This window comes from Mastigoproctus giganteus, chromosome 6, assembly GCF_048544385.1.
Source record: "Mastigoproctus giganteus isolate SK-2022 chromosome 6, ASM4854438v1, whole genome shotgun sequence".
Classification (NCBI taxonomy): Eukaryota; Metazoa; Arthropoda; class Arachnida; order Uropygi; family Thelyphonidae; genus Mastigoproctus; species Mastigoproctus giganteus.
In genome coordinates, this window is record NC_143580.1 from 59,159,692 (window position 1) to 59,173,282 (window position 13,591).

Below are 13,591 nucleotides of genomic sequence, written 5' to 3' on the forward strand. Positions count from 1 at the left end.
AAATTCAAAACTGTTAAAAAAAAAGACACCGGCATTCATCTCATAGCAGAAGTTTATGATTAGAAAAGAAATTTATTTCAAATTTATATGCCAGGAAAGTTTAGTCAAACCTTATCTGATATCGATATTAAAAATTTTAATTTAAAAGATGATTTAAAGTTAATTTACCATGAGTTACACAATAATATTCGATTTTGATTATAGAAAATAGTTTTAAAAAATAGTCTATTCTGGCATGTTATTTATTGAAAGTCTCATTAAAATTGGATAATTAGTTAAGGAGTTAGCAGTTTAAAGTTTAATGAGGATTCTAATTAATTACACTAGTTTACAAATTTAAGTTTGTTCACTGGGGTTTGAATTTCAATAGGTCCTACTGCCTAAATATGTTGCTGTGATTTCAAATATGACTTAGATTTTTTTCTGTCACATCCAAATACATCACAATTTAAGAAATAAAAAAGTATTGTTTTTTATGAAAGTATTTAACCGTATTGTATTTAATAATGACAAATTGATAGGATTACATTTTCATATATCAAAAAATATGTAAATACTAACAAGTATTAATCAAAATTCTGAAACTTTCATTAATCAGACCTACCTTCGTCTCTTTGTTTGAAAAGAACGTTTAATTATTTTTCTTTTATGTACAGTGCCAGATTTCTCTCTTTTTAAACACCAGCAGTAGTCGACCATCATACTTGTATTCCACCTTCCCTGGTACCTCTGCACCATTTCCTTTATGTCCTGATGGAATCTCTCCCCTTGTTCTTCGCTCATCTGTGAAAGATTTTCGGGGAAAAAAATCAAGATGGGCATGCAAAAAGTGAATTTTGATTCTCATATTGCAACCTAAATTGTGAAGCTTTTCGATCATATTTTGAACAATTTTCTCATAATCCTGTGATTTATGATTTCCTAGAAAGTTTTCCATTACACTTTTAAAAGCAATCCAGGCTTCCCTTTCAACGTCAGTCATAGTAGTTTCAAACTGACCATCTAAAACCAATTTTCTAATTTGAGGACCAATGAAGATACTCTCCTTAAATTTTGCATCAGATAAACTGGGAAATTTATTGCAAAGGTACTTAAATCAGTTGCCATCCTTATTCAGTGCTTTAACAAATTGCTTCATTATGCCTAACTTGATATGCAGTGGAGGTAAAAGTATTTTATCTGGTTTCACCAAACTTTCGTGCACAATGTTTTTTGACCCCGGTGTAAGATTGTGCATCCGATTCCATTGCTTCTTTGTCCAATGCAGCACTTTAGCTCTGCTATCCCATTCACAAATAAAGCATGACATTTTATTGTGCCCACTCTGTTGCCCCAACAACATACATAACATTTTTAAGTCTCCACATAGTTGCCATTTGTGATTTTGATATTTAATTTTCTCCAGAAGTAATTTTAGATTGTCATAAGTTTCTTTTAAGTAGACTGAATGAGCAACTGTCACTGATGTGTACTTATCTTCATTATACAAGAGAACACCTTTTAAACTAGTCTTAGAAAGAGTCTGTAAATAATCTCCATTCACTAGGAACATATGATGGAGCTCCTAAGGCACTTATTAAACCAGCGATATCGCTGCAATATACGAGAGGACCTTCTTGTGAAAAATACTGTATAAACTCCCTTTCACGATTTCTATACCAGGAAAATGTTGTACCTGGAGCAAGTAAGTTCTTCGCTTGAAGTCTGGATCCCAGAATTTCAGCAGCATACTTTGGAAGACCTAAGTCCTTTACTAAATCATTCAGTTCGACTTGCGTGAATTGCTGTGACATTAAAATATTTTCTGGTTGATAACATTCCTCTTCACTAACCTCTTTAGTTTCTGCTTCAGTGGAAGAAGATGTGGACTCCAAAGTTTTTGGTGGAGGTTTTACAAGCAGGTCAGGTCCATGCGGAACCAGTCTTATGACTGATGGTAGATCTGGATATTTTATGTCCTTTTTATTTTTTGAATTGTAACCTTTAACGTCACGTACACAAAAGTAACATTTGGCCTGGCTTACTGCCTTATGCCACACCATAGGAATAGCAAATGGCAAGCACACCTTTTTTGCTTGACTCCATTTTCTAGGATGTTCGACACATGTGTGGCATACTTTATGCAGTGCCCACGATTTATCCTGATCACCTCGTTTTATGTCAAAGTATGCATAATACAATTTTTTTACAAAATCGGTAACATTTCGCCTCTGCTTTACAGGAACAAAACAACCACATATGTAACAAAATATGTCGGAACTGTTTATATACTTTCTGGTTGCCATACTAAAAGAAAACTAACACACAATGAGAGCTCATGACGGTTTTTACAGGAGTACTGTGACTGCATAAGGGATGTGCCACTTATATAGGCTCTGTGGTTGAGTGGACTGTACAAACAAGTGAGTGCATGCTCAGACAAGTTTAACCCATAACTACACACAGGAGTCTCCCAGACTCCACTTGGAAAATAAAATTCTGGGAATCATAGATGGGCCAGAAGAGCGGGGTGGGGGGCTGTCTACCTTCCTGGGTCAAGGTCGGCTACCTTGGAGTGTGTGTAGTTACAAATATTTGATACTGATTACGAATATAGGGGTATAAAACTTGTAAACCATTGCAGAAACTATAGTTATGTACACATTTGCGTATAATACCTAGGTAATATTTTGTTAATGAATTGGGAAAAATCTTTATATGATAGAAACAAATGGACTTTGGTTTAGTAATAACTAACTGCCACATATTTTTACTCAAACCCCAGATACACTGTAAACCAGTGATTATCTGTCATTAGCTTGCATTTATTGACTTTTAAAAATGCAATCATAGAATTAACGCTCATAGCTATCAGGTACTGTTCACTTTTACTGCATTCAAGGAGCACTGATAAAAAGGAGTGCAGTTCTCTGCTAAGTGAACTTTGTACCTTATAATTAGGTTAGGTAGAGAGATTATGTCCCTACCTATCCTAAGCAGAAATAATTATAAAATAATAATTCACAAAATAAAGCCTAGATTATCATATTGAGGAATGAAGAAGACATAATTTAGAGGTGTAAATAAGAAAATGTTGAGGTAATATTAATGCAAAACTAATATATAAAGTATAGTAATGTCAGAAAGTAGCATAGTAGACAGAAATAAAGTATAAGATGTGACATAATTTTAGATAAAAGCTTCTAATCAGAGAGCTGTTGCTTTTAAAATTAAGACAGCATGGCCTTAATTGATTTTTTACGTTCTGTTTTACACATGTTCGTCCATATAGTATTATTCAGTTTTTATGAAATAAACAGCATTTCATTATTTCTCATTGTTTTGTTTTCATACTATAAATGTCTAATTGCAAACAAATGTTTATTTTTGACTACAATACTTATACACCAAAAGTAAATATTATGTGTAGAATGGTAATATAAATAGAACTTAGCTGATTAATTCTTTTGGTTGGTGATCGATGTAAGAGTCTGAGGATGTTACCGTGATGCTAGCTTAGCAATCAAGGTTCCTCAGATTTGAGCATTGACTGCTTTGGCAGTCTGCAACCACATTTCTCATATAATGCTTGCTGAACTATGCTAAAAGGATGTTTTTCAGTAGATTCTGACACGGTAGCTGGTCAATGTCATCCAGCCTCCATGAGGAAGGGACTACAAGAGAAAAAAAGAGTAGCCTCTTTTTTTCTCTTGTAGTAAGTCACCTCTATAGTTGAGTTAAGCAAATGCATAATTGCACAAATAAGAAATGTTTTGCACTTTTTTCATTTGATTCTTTTCATAGCATATTTACAATTTTCTCTGTAATTAATTTTAAATCTTTCAATTTTTGTAATATATTTTAGGAAAATGAATGCTTTTATAAGGGAAGAGGGAGTGTTTTTAGCAAGAGGTGATTTGTTTTGCATTTGTGAATGTGTACATTGTCCCAGAATCCCCATTTTCTATACTACTTCAGTCCTCTCATAGTTTTCTTCAATTTTCATCTGGGCCCCTTCCCATCAATTTTTCCTTCTTTACATCATTCATCAGTTCTCCACTTTGCAACAAATATCCAATCCATTTCCAATTGATTATTTCAGTCAAATACCACTGTTGTGCTGTGTTGCTATTTGACTGTACACTTTCTGTTACCTTGTACAAATCTTGTCACCTTTCATTTGTTTCTCATATCATTAAGCTGTTTCTGACCACAGGATTGCCTTTGATTGGATGTTATTTGGTTAGTAGGCCAATCTCAATAAACCCAAGGTTGTAGTTTACAATGTACTGATACTAGCAGGTCTGGCCCTGATTAAGATACAGTGTTTAAAGTCACTTAAATCTTTTATCTTTCCCATTCTTGCACTGAATTGTGCACATGCACACGCGCGCGCACACACACACACACACGTGCACGGTGTTCACATGTATCTGCCCACCTACTTTGTATTGTATAGTCAGGGCCCTGTTCACAAATTACTTGAGGGAGCCCTGAGGTACTGTGAAAAAATAAATACAGGGTATTTTGGTAATGGTGATTTTTTAATTTTTAAAATTTTTCAGTATTCATTTTCAAATTTTAGAGCCCTTGGAGTGACAATAATATGGGTAACTAGACATTAAGATAATGGTAGGCTTGTTGATAGAAATGCGGAAAAGACATAGATGATATTATTATTTAGACCATTTAAGCTCATGGCCCTGTTCGACAGAACTGGTTGAACATGCTTGTGGCCGGCATTGTGTATTGTACAAACACATGATGCTGCTACTGATGGAGTGCTCAGTTTTATGAAAAGGGTAGGTGTGCCTTCCTTTGTCACAATGTTATTTTCTTTTGTAAGCAGAATTTATTCCTATAGTGTACAAGGATAATGAAGTATTGAGGCTAAATGCACATCTTAAATTGTTCTGTGTGGGAATACTATTTTTATGAATGTCATCTGGCATGTTTACATTATTTTGTTGCTTAGTCAACCTTACTTGACATGAAATCAGTTATTTTTGTGATGCCTCTCATTTAACTGTATCTGAGAGCACAGTAAAATGTATTTACGTTAAATTTGGAAATTGAAACCTTTAATCGTCTAGATCCAACTAGCATTTGGAGATGCAGTAAAAAGTCATACATGGATTTTTTAGTGGTTCCATAATTTTACAGTAGGGTGAATTTCTGTTGAACACAATGAGCATTCTCAATGCCTTTCAAAAAGTAAAAATGATAGCTGAAGTGCAAAATAACAGAAGATTAACTATTTACAAAATGGTTGACAAGGTAAGCATTCCTTATGGCACACTTCAGTTTCTTTTAACTGAAAATTTGGAAGTGAAGCATATCACAGCCAAATGCACCTGCCTGCCCTTCTCAGTTTGTTAAGTAGTTTTTAGCTTACAAAAAAGTATACCACAAGTGAGACAGTTCCTTACTCAACAGATATGGTTTCCTATGACTTTTTCTATTCCCTAAACATAAAAAAATAAAAGATTTTAAGATGCGAAAACATTTAAACAAAATGTGATGACATTTTGTTTAAATGACAATTGACAATTCTGAAAACATAGCATTATCATTAGCAAAGACACATGATGATGCAAGAAAGCAAAGCTTATGTAGCATCAGCCAAAAAAAAAAAAAAAAAAAAAAAAACCTTATTTCACCCATCCAATTTCTCCAAATGTTTGTCAAGTTCTGCCTTGAATCTATTTAAGCTATCAACTTTTACGACAGATGGAAGTTTGTTCCAGCAATCAACCACCCGCTGGCTAAAGGCAAACTTACGCACATCTATCCTACAACCGTCTTTCCTCAATTTGAATTTATGCCCTCTCAGGCAATTATTCTGAGCAAGAGAAAGAATCCCATCCGCATTGAGCATGCTCAAACCATTCAAGGCTTTATACACTTCAATCAGATCACCTCACAGATGCCTAGTCTCCAGACACTGTAATTTGCAAAACTTAAGCTTTTCTTCATAAGAGCAACCTTTTGTTCCATTCACTAATCCTGTTGCCCTTCTCTGTACTCGTTCCAGCAGCTCTACATCCTTCTTAAAATGAGGCTTCCATACCTGTACACAGTACTCAAGGTGTGGCTTGACCATTGCCTTATACAAGAGGATAATCACCTTCTTATCCTTGCTAGAAAAATTCCTGTATATCATATATCATTGACAAGACACCATGAGCTACTCTTGCAGACAGTCTGCACGCTCAGAAAACTTCATATCTGCCTACACAATTACCCCCAGTTCCTTTTCATTCTCTACCACTGTCAGTGTGGTACCACAGAGTTGATATGTTACTCTGGGATTACTGCTTCCCATATGTAGTACTTTACATTTGTCAATGTTATACTTCATTTGCCACCTCTCAGCCCATCTGCTCAACTTTTCTAGATCTTGTTGCAGCAGTGTACTGTCATTAGTGTCATTAACAACCCTACCAACCTTCGTATCGTCTGCAAACTTGGACATTAAGCCTGATATACCATTGTCAATATCATTTATAAATACAGAAAACAACAATGGACCCAACACTGAACCCTAAAGGACTCCACTAATAACATTAGTCCACGAAGAGCAGTATCCATTGATTACCACTCTCTGTCTTCTCCCACTCAACCATCCCTTTATCCGTTGCAGCAGTTTGCCTCCACTGCCAGACTGCTCCAATTTGTGCAGCAGTCTTCCATGTGCAACAGTATCAAAGGCTTTTCTAAGATCCAAATATATGATATCAGAGTTATTCTTTGCATCCAGTTCCTTTGTGACTACATCATAGTATCCAATCAAATTAGTCAGACAAGACTTCCCCCTAGCAAACCCATGCTGTGTCCGAGCTAGAACCGAAGTGTTGTCTAGATCTGCGGTCGCCAACCTTTCGGACCTCACGGACCACTAAACTCAAAATTTTGAATCCCGCGGACCACTACCATGATTTTTTCATTCTAAATATGAAATGGTACTTACACTTGTTTTTGCACTCCAAGTTGTTTGCAAAAAATTGGATACCATTAATGTTAATATAATTAATAATATAATGGCCTTGTAATGATAAAAAAAAAAAAGTATAATAAATATACGCAGATATATTCATTATGAAAAATGCAAAAAAATATTTTAAATTTCATTTTATTAAAAAAAGAATTAACAGAAACAACTAATATTAACAATTATCAAATATCGAGTGCACCTCGACATAGAGGTGTATAAAGGATTAATTATAGCAAAATAATAATCTGTGTGACATTTGTTGCTGCTTGTTTGAAATAAGCTGTTGGATTCTTGGCGATGGCGTTACTGCAACACGGAGAACCCTTTGTATTTCTAGCCAACAGCTGTACTTGTTTTTAATTGCCGCAACTGATGAAAATATCTTTTCCCACATATATGTAGTTGCGAATGGAATTAAAATTTTGATGGCCTTTTCACTCAGCACTCGGTACTCACTTTTTACAGAAAGCCAAAAATGAGATCTTGTTAGGGACGAGTGGAATTTACCTTTGAGACTGTCGTCAGATGATAGATCGATGAAGCTTTCTTTTTCTTTCATGTTCAAATTACCATCCTCGATTTTTGCCGAAAATGGATCTATTATCCACGTATTTCCGTGTCTGGGGTCCTCTTCCTTTGGGTAATAATGACCAAAAGAGTCAGTGAGCGACTGTAAGTGCAATCGAACAAGAGTTATTACCTGTCAGTTGACATCCTCCTGTTTCGTATAATCATCAAAATTTTTGGGAACATTTGCAGATCTTCTTCAGCCAACCGCGTTTGCCACAGCAATATCTTCCTTTGAAATGCATCCATTGTGCCTCGCAGTGTGAACACGGCCGTAACCTGTCCTTGCAAGGACGTGTTCAGCTCATTTAACAGAAAAAAATATCTGCCAGGTATGCAAGCTTGGCTAGCCAATCATTGTCAGACAAGAGATCATGGAACCTTGAATTATTTTGCTGCTGGAAGAATAACTTGACTTCGTGGCGCAGGTTGAACAATCGGGTTAGTACTTTTCCCCTCAACAGCCATCTCACCTGAGCGTGAAGAAGAACATGAGTAATGTGAGAGCCCATTTCTTCACAAAGTGCCTCAAATATTTGAGAATTGAGTGCTTTGTGGCGAATTTCTTTTACAATTTTAATTACATCAGAGAGTACTTCGTGCAGTTCTGGAGATAATCTTTTCACTACAAGTTGCTCACGATGTATAATACAATAAGTAAACAAGATGTCTGGGGTTCAACATCTTTCACTTTTGCAACAACTCCTCAACGATGTCAAGTCATGCTTGCGGCGCCGTCTGTGCATATCCCAACACATTTCTTCCATTCAATACTGTGTTTCAGGAAATAACCATTAAGTGCATTGAAAATTTCAGAGCCTGTTGTTCTACCCGACAAGATTAGCGAACAGAGAAGTTCTTCCTTTAATTCTCCTTGGCAATCAAACCTCACAAAACAAAGAACTGTTGATTCGTCAAGTTGAATTGAATAAAACATAGAATTTTTGACAAGTGCAGTCACTTGATTTTCAATATCTTCGGCCATGTCTTCAATTCTGCACTTCACAGTGTTAGCGGACATAGGAATTCCTTTCAGTTTCTGGACAGCCTGTTTCCCCAAAACCTCTTCACAGGCTTGTAACAAGCAAGGCTTAATTAATTCTTCTCCAATTGTATATGGCTTTTTACATCTTGCGATTTGAAGTGCTATCAAATAAGATTTTACTAAGGACTTATCTTCAACAATCATTGTTGCTAATGAACTTTTTTGCTTTTGCAAATTTTCACGCATCCTTTGGAAGTATTCTTCTGGCTTTTTATCTAAATCTGGGTGTTTTGACTGCAAGTGCCTGCCGAGTTTCGAAGGTTTCATGGCATCATTGGATAAACGCTCAGAACATATAATACAAAGCGGCCATGGATCCAGTTCACTTCCAGGTTCTTGAATAAATCCAAACTTGAAGTAGTCCGCATCATATTTTTTTGAAACTTTGAACTTTTTCTTCTCTCCGCCTCCAGTTCTAATGTCCTTCCTGATGATGCCTTGCGGTGGCTGCGGAGGCTCTGATTCATTAATCATCTCATGACAATGCAATGTATTACCTAAGAAGTGCAAAATGCTTGCTTGTTTTTTCTCACTCATTGGGGTTATTTAATTTGAATCTAAAACCAAAAAAGAAATAAGATAGTTATCAAACTCAAGCTCTTTGATGCCATTAAATATCACACTGTGCACAGTTAAAATAAAAATATCACTGCCATTACCTAAGAACTGAGAGCTGTGCCGTGCCCAAGCTAGGCCATCGATAAGAAATAGAAATAGCTTTCTATATTTTTTTACAATTATTGCACTGGGCCTTTTATAAATATGCAACGTAATAAGGTGAGAATTGCAAAAAAGTAGAATCAGAATATAATGAAACATTTTAATAAACACGAAAAATTGCAAATATATTCAGATTACTCTGTGAACCACCAAAATTCTCTCACCGACCACCGGTGGCCCACGGACCACCGGTGGTCGGTGAGATCGGTGGTCGGTGCAGGATCATCTAGACCAGATGATCCTGCAATGCTTCTTTAACCAGTGCCTCCATTAATTTCCCTGGAACAGAAGTTAAACTAACAGGTCTGTAATTACCTGTGTCTCCCTTTGATCCTCCTTTGTGGATTGGGGTCACATTTGCACATCTCCAGTCCGTGGGTACCTCCCCTGAGTCCAGGGAAGCTCTCATAATTATGGCTAAGGGTTTGCTTACTTCCTTTGCCGCCTCCTTTAATATAACTGGACAGATTCCATCCACCCCAGGTGCCTTTCTTGTGTTTATCTTCAACAATTTCTCCTCCACTTGACCCTCAGTTATTACAAGATTATCTAGCTTACTGCCAGAGTTAAATACACCTCTGGCATTCCCCTCGCTGAATAACTCCTCATGTGTGAATGTCGATGCAAAACATTCATTTAGTTTGTTAGCTACCTGAGCAGGATCATCAACAGTTGAACCATCAATATCAAGTGGACCAATCTGATTCATCCCCTTCCTTCTAGAGTTTACATAAGTAAAGAACTCTTTGCTGTTTTTCTTTGCATCCTTTGCCAAAGATTTCTCTTAATCTGCCTTCGCCTGCCTAACCTCCTCTGTAATTTGGTTACAGACCAGCTTATTTAGACTAAGGCGCATTTAGGGCTAGAGCCTCAAGCTGCGAACAAATTTGGACTATGTATATAAAGTGCTTAGCATCATAATACACAGCCATTTCTGAATAGACAGAAAATTTTTAAGGTGGCATCGTTTTAGGTTATATCTCATATTGTGAATACCTTCACAACGTCGAATAAATAACGCTTCACCTAAGGAGAAGACTAATGTTACTTATTCTCAGATAGCCTTATTCTCCTTAGGTGAAGCGTTACTTATTCGAAGTAGTGCAATATCATGGCAACTCGTTGTGAAGGTATTCACAATATGAGATATAACCTAAAACGATGCCACCTTAAAAATTTTCTGTCTATTCAGAAATGGCTGTGTATTATGATGCTAAGCACTTTATATACATAGTCCAAATTTGTTCGCAGCTTGAGGCTCTAGCCCTAAATGCGCCTTAGTCTAAATACATCATACACCATCAGGCATCTCTCATATTGTGGAGTTATACTTCATAACTGTTTTTGCCATCATTGCATCACTTGGGTACCTACCCACTCACTGAAGAAGGGCCAAATAGCCCTGAAACGGTGCCACTAGGGGGAGCTTGATGATGTCCGGAGTTTCCAAGAATAGGTAACAACAGCCTTCTCCACTGGGGAAGCGTTGCCTATTCGAGGAGTTTATGAGTTTTTGAGTGGTGTGAGTTGAAGGAGTTACTGTCCCTTTCATTCTTCTACACCGTTTCTTTTCCTCTTCCACTCCTACTATAACTTTCCCTCTACCTTTTTTGCTTTTCTAAGTCTAATAGGGACAAGTGGATATTCGAGTAGATATTCACATACATACATAAATAGCCCTGAAACGGTGCTGTCTGGGTGGTGGTACCTATCTGAGAATAAGTAACATTAGTCTTCTCCTTAGGTGAAGCGTTACTTATTCGAAGTAGTGCAATATCATGGCAACTCGTTGTGAAGGTATTCACAATATGAGATATAACCTAAAACGATGCCACCTTAAAAATTTTCTGTCTATTCAGAAATGGCTGTGTATTATGATGCTAAGCACTTTATATACATAGACCAGCTTATATATTCAACCTCAGGGGCTCACATCTGGTGAGTATGGGCTTGGCAAACCCAGGGTCTTGAGCTGGATATCATCATTCTTCTCTCTTTTGCTTTCTTGGTGATTCCCTTCTTCTCTCGCTCTCTCTCTCTCACTCACTCACAGGGTAGGGTAATTTTTTTTTGGCTGGTGCAGCATAAGCCTCAGGCTTCCTTGCACCATATGACTAATAATAATAATAATCATAATCTTCTGTGTCACTTGTTAATTTATATGTATCCCATGCATTTTTCTTCTCTGTCAAAAGTCTTAATTAGTTCATCTGACATCCATTTAGGCCCAAATCTTGAACAATATTTCTTTGTTGGTATGAAAAGCCTAGTAGCTTCCAAGATTAATTCTTTGAATGCTTCCCATTTTGAATTTGCTGTTGGTAACATCATCAGTTGGTCCCACAAACATAGTCTGGAAGGTGCTTCCAACATTGACACAGATAATGGAACAGGTATGCAAGTGTTTAAAAGTGTGCAAGAGTTTATTTTAAAGGGGATTAACACCAGTCTCTGTAATTAGTATATCTTAGTTTTCGTTGATCTACTCTATATATTTTTTGATCAACTCTTGTATATGATCTATTTAAATGAATAACAAAATTCTTTTCAAGAATTTTGCTATCTATCCATTGCTCTTGATTTTATTTAAGTTGAAAACTTGTAAATTATGTCTACCTAATGATGGCCTTCTGCAGGCTATAGCAATCCAGATAGGTTTTTAAAAGTGCTTCTTGTATTTAATAATTATTAGGACCAAAGTGTGCAAATGTGTTGTGATCTGTGTGGCCACAAAGTATTGGCATTACTTTGGTGTCAGCGTGTAGGGTTTATATTAGAAGATCTATAAATAACTAGATGATCTATACTGTAAATGACTTAATTATATTTTTATATATACTTTTTTTTTAACTATATTGATGTTAATGTATGTAGCACTTTGTAAATTGGTGAAGCCTGTAAAGTGCAGAAATGAAATAAATAAATCTGGTTACATTTTGTGCATTTCAGGTATTTGTAGCCATTCTACTAATGATTACCAAAGCCCTTCAGCTATTCTTTGAAGAACAGGGTGAATGTAAATTAACTTTCCATGATGAATTAAAATTGTTTAGGTTGACATCAGCTGATCATGTAACAATTGGTGAAATGCAAATTTTATGTAAGGTAATCTGGGAGATAGATTGGAAAAATGTTGTATCTATTATTTAATCACTCTGCAATGACTAATGTTGTTGTTTGGTTTTTAGGAGCATTAGCAACTAAGGTCATATTGCTCCGGGAATATGCGGTGGTCATTCCCTGACCTTTCCGCATCCTCCGTATTTGGTGGTGATGGGGTCGAACCTCGGTCTAATCAAGAAGCGTGTGCCATGCACTGCTGCTCCTTCACACCTGGCTATGGAGGCGCTGCAATGACTAATGATTGAAGAACTTGTTAACATTATCATTGATTGGATAAACATTGTGTCTGCTGTTTTAATTGTTCTGAAGTGACTAACAACTGAGGAAAACATGTTTCCCTTATCATTTATTATTATAAAATAGATCTTCTGTTGTGGAATATCTGAAAACTTATATAGAAGAGAGCAAGCAACAAAAGATTGACAAATTGTCTTCTGGGAAAAGGAAAAACCTCCATTTTTGGTTCATATTTCTTTGAAGAAGAAACCATTAGTGGCTTACTGAAAACTTGTCTTCTGGGAAAAGGAAAAACCTCCATTTTTGGTTCATATTTCTTTGAAGAAGAAACCATTAGTGGCTTACTGAAAACTGTTACAGTAATGTGGGAAAGATATGACAGTGTATTATTAGGCAGTATTTTGACAGAATCACATTCCATCAAACTAGAGAATCTCCTCGTTTCCATTGTAGTATAACTAGTTTTCTGAGCACAACACTCAGCAATAATCTCTTTGACTGGAATTTTTATATTAAATTCCCTTGAGGTAATAAATAAATAAATATCTATTTATAAAATTTAAATTCATCACAGGAAATTGTTTTATGCTCATCCTTTACATGAAATTAGCTTTTATGATTATCATAAGAGGGCAAGATTAATTTTTATCAATAATTCCATTGCAGGTCATATAAAGATTATATATATAGGTGTGTAATCCTTAAATGATTTTATATGATAGCTTATTACTTAACATACTATCCCTCTCCCTCAGTTCTCTTCTCCCATTGTCTCTCAAGACATATCCAAGGTACTGACAGAATCTTTGCACACTTTGGAAGGTTGCAGAGAAACTAGATTGGTGCTAGAGTTACAACTCGATAATTTGTTGTGGGCAGTAAGTGAACATTTACTAGATACTACCATTAGGTAGGTAGCATGACGT

The 13,591-nt window shown here is 36.1% G+C and overlaps 1 protein-coding gene across 1 annotated transcript in view; it reads left to right on the top strand.

Moving 5' to 3' along the window:
* The window catches only part of na (sodium leak channel non-selective protein na), a 605,671-nt gene that overhangs the window by 230,844 nt on the left and 361,236 nt on the right, over positions 1-13,591 (top strand). The window lies entirely within an intron of this gene.